We start from the raw sequence: 12,709 nt of genomic DNA on the forward strand, positions 1-12,709 counted from the left end.
TTTTAACTCTAATAAAATTCAGTTATTTACTGCAAACAACTATTGCAATACTGTTGACATTCATATATTGATGAATGGCAACCCTTTCGCTGAGTTCTCTTTTCTATGTCTAGGATTATCCTTAACTACTTTTCATTGAAATCATATATACAATCGATTGTTAAACTAGCATCATATAAGGTTGCTTCTCTTTACAGTGCTTGCCATTTTCTTATTCCTGATTCCCTTCTCTACCGCTACAAAAATTTTATTCAACCCTGTATTGTTTTCTACTGTTTAACTTACCATTTAACTTTATTCTTTTTTTTTTTTTTTGTTTTTTTTGTAATTCCCAAAGTAATAGTGGTTGCTTGCAGCCTTGTTGGCAGTAAATTAGAATTACAAAAAAGAAATACTTTTTTATTATAAATTTACTTTGAAAACTTTAATAATTGTTCTTTTTTCTTTTTTAAGCGTCTCAATTCTTTAAATGGTTTGATATTTTTCAGCAGCCTTGGTTAATTGCTTTAACGATTGTGGTGGAGTGGTTAGTTGGTTAGGCGGTTGTGTAAGAATAGAGAAGTAAGAGAAACAACACCAGCTCTAACACTAGTGGAGAGAAAGAAGAAGACGTGAACTTTTAGTTAAATTCTTTTCCATTGTGCTCTTTGATATTTTGATTTAAGATATTCTTAGAGTACTACAATAACTGGATAAATGAAAAAACAAAAAAAGTGCTTTAATGTGGTGTCTGTCTTGCCTTTTTTTTTTTTTTTTCTTTTTTTTTCTTCTTTTCTTTTAACAATATTTTCTGGTAAAATGTCGTTGTACATAATATATGAGAACACGGAAATTCGAAGAGGATCTTAAGATCTTCTCACCGAGAATCGTTTAACAGTACAATAATAATAAACCATTTATTTCAAAAATATATAAAATGAAAACTAAATACAGTTTAAGAAAACCTACATACAAAAAAGATCTCAATTATTAAACACCGTTTAATAAAACAATAAAAAATAAAGTTAAACATTTTAATCTACATTTAGATAACACAAAAGAGAGACGAGACCATAAGAACTCGAATATGTTATTTATTGAGAAAATAACTTTTTTCAATTTATTTTATTCTTTGGAAAAAATCAAAATTTTTTAAAACTATTTGGTTACACAGAAAAGCTCCGCGATAAGATGTAAGAGACCTTCCAAAATTTTATGCGAATAATGTTGATAAATAAAATTGTCATTTCTTAGATTTTTTAGGCTTTATTGCATATAAGTTTTGAAAAGATATCGGAGTTGAGCTTATCTTACATATGAAAATAAGTAAAAAAAAACGATAAAAGCATTTAGTTAGTATACATAATAAATATTCATTTCGAATAAAAGTTGCATGAGTAAAACAATTTTTAAAATTTATTAGTCGTGCTAGATGTTTCTGTTGCCAATAAAGAGGATGTAATTGACATTTTTTTAGCACTACCCAATGCGATATTTGAATAATTTAGATGGCATTGCATTAGTGAGTAATAAAGTTTAATTAATGCGTGTCTATTAAAAAAATTTCTTGCTTTGTATAAAACTGCAGTATTTTTTGAAATTTTGATGCGTAAAGTTTCAATATGATTTTTCCATCTGAGTTTTTCATCAATGAGAACACCAAGAAAAAGTGTAATTTTTGATTGTTTTATTTGAATATTATCTATTAATATTTAAGGTATTACTTGGCAAAAGATATTTTTTGGATATTGCCCAGCCGGCACATTGCGTGTCGAATAACACCACTCGTTCTCAACACGTGTTAAATACTTTTAAAATTACACCAGTAGTTTTAAACACGTGTAACGGACACAAACTAATTTCGTTATTTACCCGTGCACAAAGCAGTAGTTTTTACGTGCTTTTAACCAAAGTTTTAGCTTCGCTAACATATTTAATTAAATATCTTGTCTTAATTATATGTCTTTTCTGAAGAAAAAGTACGTTTAAAGCGGAACACGCAGTATGCTGTTACTAGTTACAATAGCCATTTAAAAGGGATGATAAAATCTTGTATTATTTAGTTATTATGTCCAAACATCATTTAATCAGCACTTAATAAATGCCAGGCAAGTATTGATTGAAATATAGGCAAGGTAAGCATTTGCCTAGAACGCCAAGAATGTAAAGAACTATTTTTATATTGTCGACGCATTTATTTAAACTTTTAAAATGCGTTTCAAAAAAGTAAACTTCCTAATAATTCGTAATGTAGATATAAATTATATAATATAAATATATAATTATATTATAATATGTAATTTTATATGTGTTTATTTTTTTAATTATATAATACAAACATAATTACGTGTGGTTTATTTGTTTAATTATGTGTCTATATGTATTGCTAATAATATAGTTAGGTTTATTTCTAATAATAAAACAAATTTTTACAAACAAATAATATTACTTTTTGTTTGTAATTTTTTTGTAAAAATACATATTAAAGTATTAAAGCCATTATGAAGTCATCAAATCAAGGGCATTGCAAGTTCTATATATATATATATATATATATATATATATATATATATATATATATATATATATATATATATATATATATATATATATATAATTAATTAGTAAAAAACACTTATCTAACTTTTATCTTCTACTCGGAGTTTCACCATTGCTGGATCATCAGGATGATCCAGCAATGGTGAAACTCCGAGTAGAAGATAAAAGTTAGATAAGTGTTTTTTACTAATTAATTATTGCTCTGTTCTTTAAGAACATTGAGCACTCTATTTGTAAAATACACTAACATAATTTACATATATATATATATATATATATATATTTATATATATATATATATATATATATATATATATATATAATATATATATAGATATATATATAACTTGCAATGTCCTTGATTTGATTATATATATATATATATATATATATATATATATATATATATATATATATATATATATATATATATATATATATTTATGTATATATGTATATATATATAATATATTTATATATATATATTATATATATGTATATATTATATATATGTATATATATATATATATATATATATATATTTATTAAATATTTATTATATATATATTTTAAATATATGTTAAAAATACAAAAATTAAAATAATAAACACACACATATATGTATATATATGTGTGTGTGTTTATTTTTTTAATTTTTGTTGCCGGTCGGACGTTCTCTTAGGACGTCACTCTCGTGCCAACCTGAAATCCTTCAATTTATATATAATATATATATATATAAGTTATATATATATATATATATATATATATATATATATATATATATATATATATATATATATATATATATATATATATAAATATGAAGAAAAAAGTTTAGTTATATAAAAGTATGAAGCGATTGAAATGCTCAAAATCTAAAAAAGATTATATGAAAAGATGGAGAGCTGCCAAATCTGGTCATTTAGCGATAGAGGAAGATGAATTGGCCTTAGAATGTAATCAGTATTTTCTACATCATAGCAGCAATTTGGATGAAGAACCCCCAATCACATCTGATAAATCAATTGCTTCAGTAGAAAATGCTTATAAGAGTAGTATTGAATATGATTCAACCTCTAGGGAAAGTGTTGATCAGCAGGAATATTTAGAAAGTAAAACACACATAGACTCTTCAAAAAACAAAGAGCTTTCCAATGAAATACAGACAACACATGAACTTCTTGAAGGCTTGACAAAATGGGCTGTGTACTCTAATTTAGCTAGAGAACAGTTCTGTAATCTGTTAAAACTGCTCAGAAATAGTGGTAGATTTTTAAGTGATATACCCAAAGATTCACGCACTCTTCTGTCTACTCCCCGTAGAGTTAATATTGTTGAAAAATGCAGTGGCCAATATATTTATTTTGGTTTGGAAAATGGTATTTGTGAGTCATTAAATAAAGTAATGTTAAATATTGATGAATGTGTTGAAATTCGATTTAAATATAGATGGTTTGCCGTTATATAAATCATCTAATTTACAATTTTGGCCAATACTTTGCAGAGTTGTTAAATGTTTTGATCAACCTTTTATAGTGGCTATCTACTGTGGTATGAATAAACCAAGTAGTGTTGATGAGTTTTTAGGTGATCTTGTGTTTGATGCTAACAATTTAATTAAACATGGACTATATGTTGATCGGAAACATGTTAATATTAAAATCCGGGCATTTATTTGCGATGCGCCTGCAAGGGCATTTATTAAATGTATTGCAGGACATACATCAAAAAATGGTTGTGAGCGTTGCACAAGTGTCGGAATCGCATACAACCATCGAATTGTTTTTTTAAATCCAATCGGTCAGCTTCGAACAGATGCAAAATTTTGAGCAGGAAGTTATCCTATCCACAAAAAATCAAATAGCCCTTTACTTCAAGTAAATAATCTTGACATTATTCAACATTTTGTATTAGACATAATGCATCTTGGCTTTTTAGGTGTATGCAGGAAGTTTATGCATTATATAAAGGCAGGACCTCGAAATGTTCGTTTAAGTTATGGCAATGTTGAACTCATTTCTAATAATTTAATAGAAATAGCAAAAAGCACACCTTCAGAATTTGCAAGACGCCCCCGGAGCTTAATACATTTAGAAAGATGGAAGGCTACTGAATTTCGTCAGTTACTGTTGTATACTGGCATTGTTGTATTCAGAGACATACTGTCTTCTGAGTTGTATGAATTGTTTTCTGCTTTTTCAATAGCTCTAATGATACTACATATAAAAAATGATTTAAAAAGAATTCGTTTTTTGGACTTTGCTAATAAGCTTTTGCAGGCTTTTGTTCAAAATTGTAAAGTGCTATGTGGAAAATCGTTTGTTACTTATAATGTACATAATCTTCTTCATTTAGTCAACGATGTTAAATACTACGGTTGTTCACTATCAAATCTTTCATGCTTTCCATTTGAAAATTATTTGCAACAACTTAAACGGAGTGTACAAAATTCTAAGAATAAGCCATTAGCTTCTGCTGTAAAACGCGTCCAAGAAAAATTGCAATTTGGTTCCAAAAAGTTTTAAAAAAATGATTGCATTAAATTGTCTGTGACAAAAAGAAATAACTTTTTTTTAAATAACTTTTTTTAATAATTTTTTTAATTTTTATTTTTATTTTAATTTTAATTTTTTTAAATAACTTTTTAAAATAACTTTTTTTTAAGCAAATTAGGAACATACTGTAAAGTTATTGAGATCGATGACAGTGCTGATGAAAAAGTTCTAGTTTGCAAATGCATTCATTCAAAGCACTTGAGACCTTTTTTCTCCACGCCTCTTGATAGCAGAGAGCTAGGAATACTTGTTTGTGATGATCCTAGTAGTGTATTATGGAAAATTAAAACATTACATATGTGTGATGTGGATATGAAACTCTATTCTATGAAACATTCAAATGGTCTAATATTTTTTCCAGTTAATAATGACCCTAATTAACATTTATATTCTCTATTTAACAAGTTTTTACAGTGTAAGGATACTTATTTATTTATAAGTTATCTATTATTTAATTAGTTGTATTGTTTTACATGACTAAAAAAGAAGTTCTTTTTATTTTATATTTAATTATTCATATATATTTTTCATTAAAATTGTGTGTGCTTATGAGCATGTACTTTGATATTCCTATAACATTTATAAAAAAATAAATTTTTTTATAAATGAAGTTATTTTAGTAACATTAATATTTTTCTAAATGTTGTTATTTCAATAATATATATAGAAATATAAATATAAGTTATTGAAAAAGTCATAATTATAAAACATCAAACAAAAGTTTATTAAAAAATTTAATTTAAAAAGATTTTGAACTTACAGTTAATTAGAAAATGACAGAGCATGCATTCTGTGTTGCAGTTTGGGAAGAAGGACGAAACAATGTTGAAGACATTGTTCCTTGTAATTGGATTGATTTTGAAAGCAAGCTTGTTAATTTCCCAAGAAATCCGATAAATTCAGTTCTATCCATGATAAAACTGCGCAGTCCACCTTCTAAATCTTGGTTTTCATTCCCATTAATAAAAATAAAGCGTTCTAATGGTTTGTAGTTCTTTTTCAATTTTAAGATAAATGTTTTTTGACAGGTCTTTATTATTTATTTAGTTCAAAAGTATTTTCTTTTTTATATGCCTTTAAGGCAAGAAATTAGTATTTTTTTAAATTTAGATTCATATGACGATCTAGTTCTAGAGCTAAAACTTGGAATACCAAGTACAGATGAAGAGAAAAAGCCACTTCGATTTTTAAGACAGAAAAAGAAAACCCAAAATCTTGGCTTTGTTTGTAAGTTTTTAAACTTCAACTTCGAAGTTTTTACTATAATCTTGTTTCTCTGCACAGCAGCTTTTTTCATTAAGGTACCTGTTTGTTTTTTTTCATTAAGGTACCTGTAGTTAATAATTTGAAAAAAACATGTAACCACATGTATAGCAAAAAATTATCCAAAAGTAAATGCCAAATTTCAAATGTTTTATTGTCAGGTTTTCATCATTGCCAGTTTCATATGTCAATAAATTTAGGTTAATTTATTTTTTTATTATTTCTTTTTATTAGATAGTAGTGATGAAATGCAAGAAGATGAAAATGTAATAACCAAGAAAAAGTACAGTAAGAAACAAAAAATGACAGCATATACAATTGAGAATACTAGCGATATCCTTCAATTTCAAATTATTTTTGTTTGTGTTGTATATTATATTATGTTTTTTTTTTTTATGTTAGTGGCCTTCCATAAAGTACGTACAAAGGTATGGGGGTAGGGGGTCAGCCAGTAACAGATGAATGCGTACAAGGGGAGGGAGTTTTAAACACAGCAAGTAGGTACATGGTTTGACTATCTCTCCTAAAAAAATATTTTAAAGTATTTAATTTCATGTGTGTACAAAATTAGTATTATGTTTTCTTTTTCTAGCTTCAGTCCCAGCTGTATTTTAAATTTAATAAATAGGAGAGGTGGTAGTTGAAAGTGTACAGGTGTGTACAAAAGGGAGGGGGTCTAAATTTAGTGGTTTTACTGTGTATGTACTTTATAGATGCCCTCTTAGTCATTTTTGTTTTATCTTTTATTTTTATTTTTAGCTGATCAATTAGTTAAATACCCCAGTTTTGAATGTCACACTATTAATCACTGTGACAATGATCTGGAAAAATTGGACTTTACTGTTGGTAAGTTTTGAAATTTTAAAATATTTTCTTCTTTTTATATGTGTATTTTAAAGACACGTTTTATTAAACTGGAAATAATGGAAATTTCATAGAATTTTATTTGGTTTTGTTTTCTTAATTTCAAATAAATCAGGAAACATTCATGGAAATTTTGAATCACTTCAGTGATATTTTTATTAGTAAGTGTAATGTTTTTATGTCTTGTTAAACATATTATATATCTAATATGTAATCACATTTATTTTGTATTTAACTCATCACAATAAATATTTTGGATTATATTCATCTGAATATAATCCAAAATATTTATTGTGATGAGTTAAATACAAAATAATCTGCATCAGTGTTTTCATTACCTGGCAAAAAAAATTTACATGGATAATGGGTACTTGTAAATTTACCCGGGTTTTACTCGGGTAATACCTGGTGAATATTTCCAAACATGAGATTTTTTATTGAAATTTGAAAAAATTTGTAACTGCCCAAATTCCCATTAAAAAGTTCACAAACCATGATTTACTATTAATAAAATTACCATTAACCGGGTAATTTAAACAAAATTATCCAGGTAATTTAAACAAAATTATCCAGGTAATGGGTTAGAAAAAATGAACGAGTTACCTGATTAACAGGTAAAGTGTTACCCGGGTAAGATACACTGATCTTTATGTATTTTAGTAAATATTTATTAATGATATATCTGTGCAGTTATATATCTGTATTTGTATTCTTTTGTTTTAGATCGAGCGCGAGCTAAAATGCTAAAATCTCTTCCTGCTACCTTTGTTTCAGATCTAGTGCAAGATAAAATGCTCCCATCTCTTCCTGCTACCTTTGTTTCAGATCTAGTGCAAGATAAAATGCTCCCATCTCTTCCTGCTACCTTTGTTCCAGATCGAGAGCAAGCTAAAATGATACCATCTCTTCCTGTTACCTTTGTTTCCGATATAGAACATAATAAAATGCTAACATCTCTTCCTGTTACCATTGATATTGACACAATCTGTGAGAACGATATTGGATACAGTGAACAATACTTTGAACCAGGTTTGGGGCCATCCATAAAGTATGGATTTTTGCACTCATTTAGGACCCCTTTTGCACTTGTAAGCAGCTGCATGCTTTCAAAGACCTCCTCCCCCTCCCTTTTTGCGTACGTTTGCCTTTTCTATTATAAAATTAGGCCCTCCCCTTCCCTAACGCATTCATTTTTCAAAACATTGAAAACGATTAAAAAAATTCTCTATTAATTATTTATAAAGAAATATAAAAAACAGTTTGATCGAAGTAAAAAAGCAGTGATAGAGAAAGAGAGATAGTCAAATCACATATGTACCTGCATCCTTTAACACCCTTTCCCCAAGTTAGCACTCTTAAGTTTTAGGGTAAACCCCCACCCCCATACCTGCGTTCATACTTTATGGAAAACCCTTTTTTTTGTAGAATAAATTTAAAAAAATAAAAACTATTTTAAAATTACTTAAAAGCAAAATAAATTTACTTAAAATTTACTTTAAAAAAAATTACTTAAAAGCGAAAGTACAATTATTTAAATGGGACTTACTTGTTAAAGTATCAACATCAATATTTTTGAATTTAGTTAAGCTATATAATGAGTTTACTAATAAGTTATACTAATAAATATACTAATAAGTATATTTTTTTACTGTTTTTACTATATTTCTTATTTTTTTATAGTTACGGAAAATGCAAAATTGCAATCAACAATATCTAATAAAAGAGACGTGAGAGTAAACACTGAAAGCAGCATATACCCATTGGAGACGGCCGAGTTTCAAAGAAAAGTGATGTTGTGTTTATCACATATCAGCCACCGAATAGTTTTATTGGAGAGAAAATTCGGTCGATTAGCCGAAGTTTTAACAAAGAACGCGGACAACAATGAAAATAGTTTATTTAACCGAATTACTAACTCTAAAGACCTTGTTCCCTTTGAAGCGAAATTGAAAGCATATATTGAACTTCAAAGGAAACTAAAATTATCGTTTGATGCTTTGGGTCTTTCAGCAGACAATGAAAAAGACCACATTGCATCTATCTTTGATATGTTGATGACTAATGAAGTCCAAGATAAAGTAAATCTTATGTATGGCAATAATGTACCTGGAAAAAACTATACTGACCACGTTGCATTAATAGAGTTAGAAACTATACTAATGTGCATGTTGAAGTCTTTAACACAAAAGTGGAAGTCATGTTCAGAGACATACCTAAAAACGAAAATGAGTGAACGGTTAAAGCAATCCCGTAAAAGAGTCGCAGCTGAACAGCGGCATCGCGTATCATTTGAAGAGAAACTTTAAAAAATGTTATTTGTGTACATTATTATGATACTAATTTTATGTATTAGTCCTTAGTGTTGACAAAGTCTTTAACTCGACTCGTGTGCATTATTTTGTCAGTTATATTTAAAAACCTCGTTTTACATAATCGATTTCATAAGTCACTCGCAATACTCGAGTAATGCAAAAAGTAATTTATTCAATTAAAATAAATATATATCAATAAATTATGCTACAGCCATAATTTATTGATATATAATATCCATATCACAATTATAAATTATATAATCATTGAAAAGTATAGCGTGTAAAGCAACTGAATAGTAATAAACTATTGTTCCTTATTACGTACTTTTCTTTCTTTTTGAACACGCGAAAGTTAAAGATTTTAGCAAAAAATTGAAGTATAAACGAAATTTAAATAAAATGCTCAGTAGCATTTAGGGTTGTTTGATGTACAGGATCTCGTATCGAACACGTGTTGCTGATGAAATACGACACGTTCTAGGAACGAAACTAATTGCGTGATTTTCACGTGCCCAGCGCCACGTCTTAAACACGTGAAGCCGGGTAACAGGTGACCGTGTTCAACACGTTACAAACAAGAGTCGCGAACACGTGTTGGAGACCAGATGTGCCGGCTGGGTGGATGACAAAGAGTCCATATAGTTTTTTGTATGCTAATTGATAACTTATTTGACTTGAACCATTTTTAAATTTTAATTATATTATTGCTTTAATTATTTTCATGCTTTAATTATTTTAAGGCTTTAATTGCTTTAATTACTTTAATGATATTATTGCTGGAAAAAAAAATGTTTGTGTCATCAGAAAAAATTACTGTTTTTAAATTTGAGGAATTATAAAGATCAGTTTTTTTTTTAATTGTGTCAACGTGCTGGATGCGTAACATTCATTTTTTCTTCAACTGCTTTTCAAGTTCTTTTTAAATCTATTCATGTCTAAATGGAGTTTTGGATACTGTAGTGTTAAATTTGGCTACAGGTGATTAATTTTTGGATTAGACTTTAGAACTGATGTTATATTAAAATTCATTGTTCATTTTAGACTTAATTCAATTAAGTTAGCAACTAACGTGTTTCATTTAATCTCCAAAAAAAAGCTACCAAAAAAGTTTTCATAGAATTTTTAAACTATTTTTATGTGACCCTGTCCCCCCTCCCCCACCATATGTATTTATATTGAAATTTTTCTTGTATTTGGACCCCTACGACCACCCATAGAGTAATATTTGAATCTATTCAAATATAAAAAATGCATCAAAAAAACTTGCGCTCTATCATACTAATAGCAACTCTTTACAACACCACAGCATGGTAGGGCTGCTAAGGTCTGTCCCTGACCATGCCTACGTCATAGTTGAAATAATTGGTATCAGTTAAAACTTTAATAAGATAGCTTCAACAACCTGAATCAATTGTGGTCGATATTCTTGTCAAATAATCTGATTGGGGCTTTGGTAGAATATACAATAACGTCATCAACGAAGCAGGTAACGAAGTACTTCTTTTTATCTGTAAAAAATTGATGAAAATGGAAATCCTTGTGATAAAAGTAAGAAAAACTGATGGATACAAGTTATGGATTTCTTGAATTAACGGTTATAGATTTCTTACCGGGAACCAATCTACACTTTTTCAAGATGTAATTCGAAAGCGGAAAAAATTTTCTTTCCCCTAAAGTGCAATATACAAATTATAGATAGATATGCAAATGAAACTTTTATTTTAAATTGTTTTTCAATTTATAATTCTAATAGTAATGTTAGTTTAAAGGGTAGTTAAAATTCGGAAGATTCAAATAAGATATTGCCGACATCAATTAGGAAAAGCTGTTCTGATGCGATGTTATTGTATTGGTATACTAATGCAAAATCTTTGAATGACAAAACTGATGAAGTTAGAAGTATGTGTGAAATAATCCTGATGTTCTTTGTTTTGCAGAATCAGAATTTTGCAGAATGATATAATTTAAACTCTGACGTTTATATCGAAAAATATTAAATATATAAAAAAGATCGCAAAATCAGGAGGTGAAATACATATTTTTATTCAAGACTTTACCATCGAATCTAACGTTAAAGTTAGTTGAAACTAATTTGGCTTTATTTGCATTATAATACTGTCTAGTTGGTCTTTGGTTGTATTAACAGACCTCCGGACCCGTCTGATAAAAATGAGAACACAGAAAAGCTCCTCAGATCTGATTTTAATCACAATTAAACATCGTGGTGACACACAATGTTAAATTGTTATTAAAATCAGATCTAAGGACAGAGTATCAAACACGAACAAGAAAGCAGAAAATTTTATAATTTAGATCAAGCTTTTTAAAAGCTTAATGAAGAATTGACCAATGTTCTATTCTAATAATTATTGACGATAAAAAATGTGTTAAAAATGTCATCCAATTACTACCATTAGGCAATGAAATCCAAGATCATCACTTAACTTTTTAATAAAGGAATATTAAATGTTGGGTTGAAATGTTTCCTATACAAAGCTGGAAATTTTCAATAATTTAATAACTGGATTATTTCAATAATTTAGACATTTGAGATAAATTAAATAAAAAACTTGAGATTAAATAATAGATTATTTCAATAATTTAGACTAATTGAGATATATATCATATAAAAATTCAAAACAAGTAAAAAGGTTAAGTTGGATCTAAACTTTTGTATTAAATCAAAAACTAAATTATAATTAGTATCTATAAGTTCAAACGGTAAAGATGTTAAAAGTAAGTGCTACGCTTGCGTAATGTTTCAAAAAAAGCAAGACTGCATTATAAAACTTTGAACACAATATAAGTAAATTTGAATACAAATTAAATGCAAGCAAAAATTTAAAACTTTATTAAATCTATGAAATTTGTGTGAAATATAATTACAGATCCAATAAGTATTATAGGACACCTAAATCAATATTTACACTATACAAATGCTTTTGTTCAAAATGATGAAAATAAGCAGTTACCAAGATTTGAAGATCAAACAGCTAAAACCATTGGCAAAATATGTTTTGATAAATTTGATTTTTTAAACAAACTATAAAACTTAAATACAACGAAATCAATTGGTTGTATCAACCAATGGGTCCGGATTGTGTACATCACTTTGTGTTAAAGTCATGTGCTGCTGTAAGTATGTTGCAAATATTTTTATTATGCAGAGAATTA

This window comes from Hydra vulgaris, chromosome 04 (genome assembly GCF_038396675.1).
Source record: "Hydra vulgaris chromosome 04, alternate assembly HydraT2T_AEP".
Taxonomy (NCBI): domain Eukaryota; kingdom Metazoa; phylum Cnidaria; class Hydrozoa; order Anthoathecata; family Hydridae; genus Hydra; species Hydra vulgaris.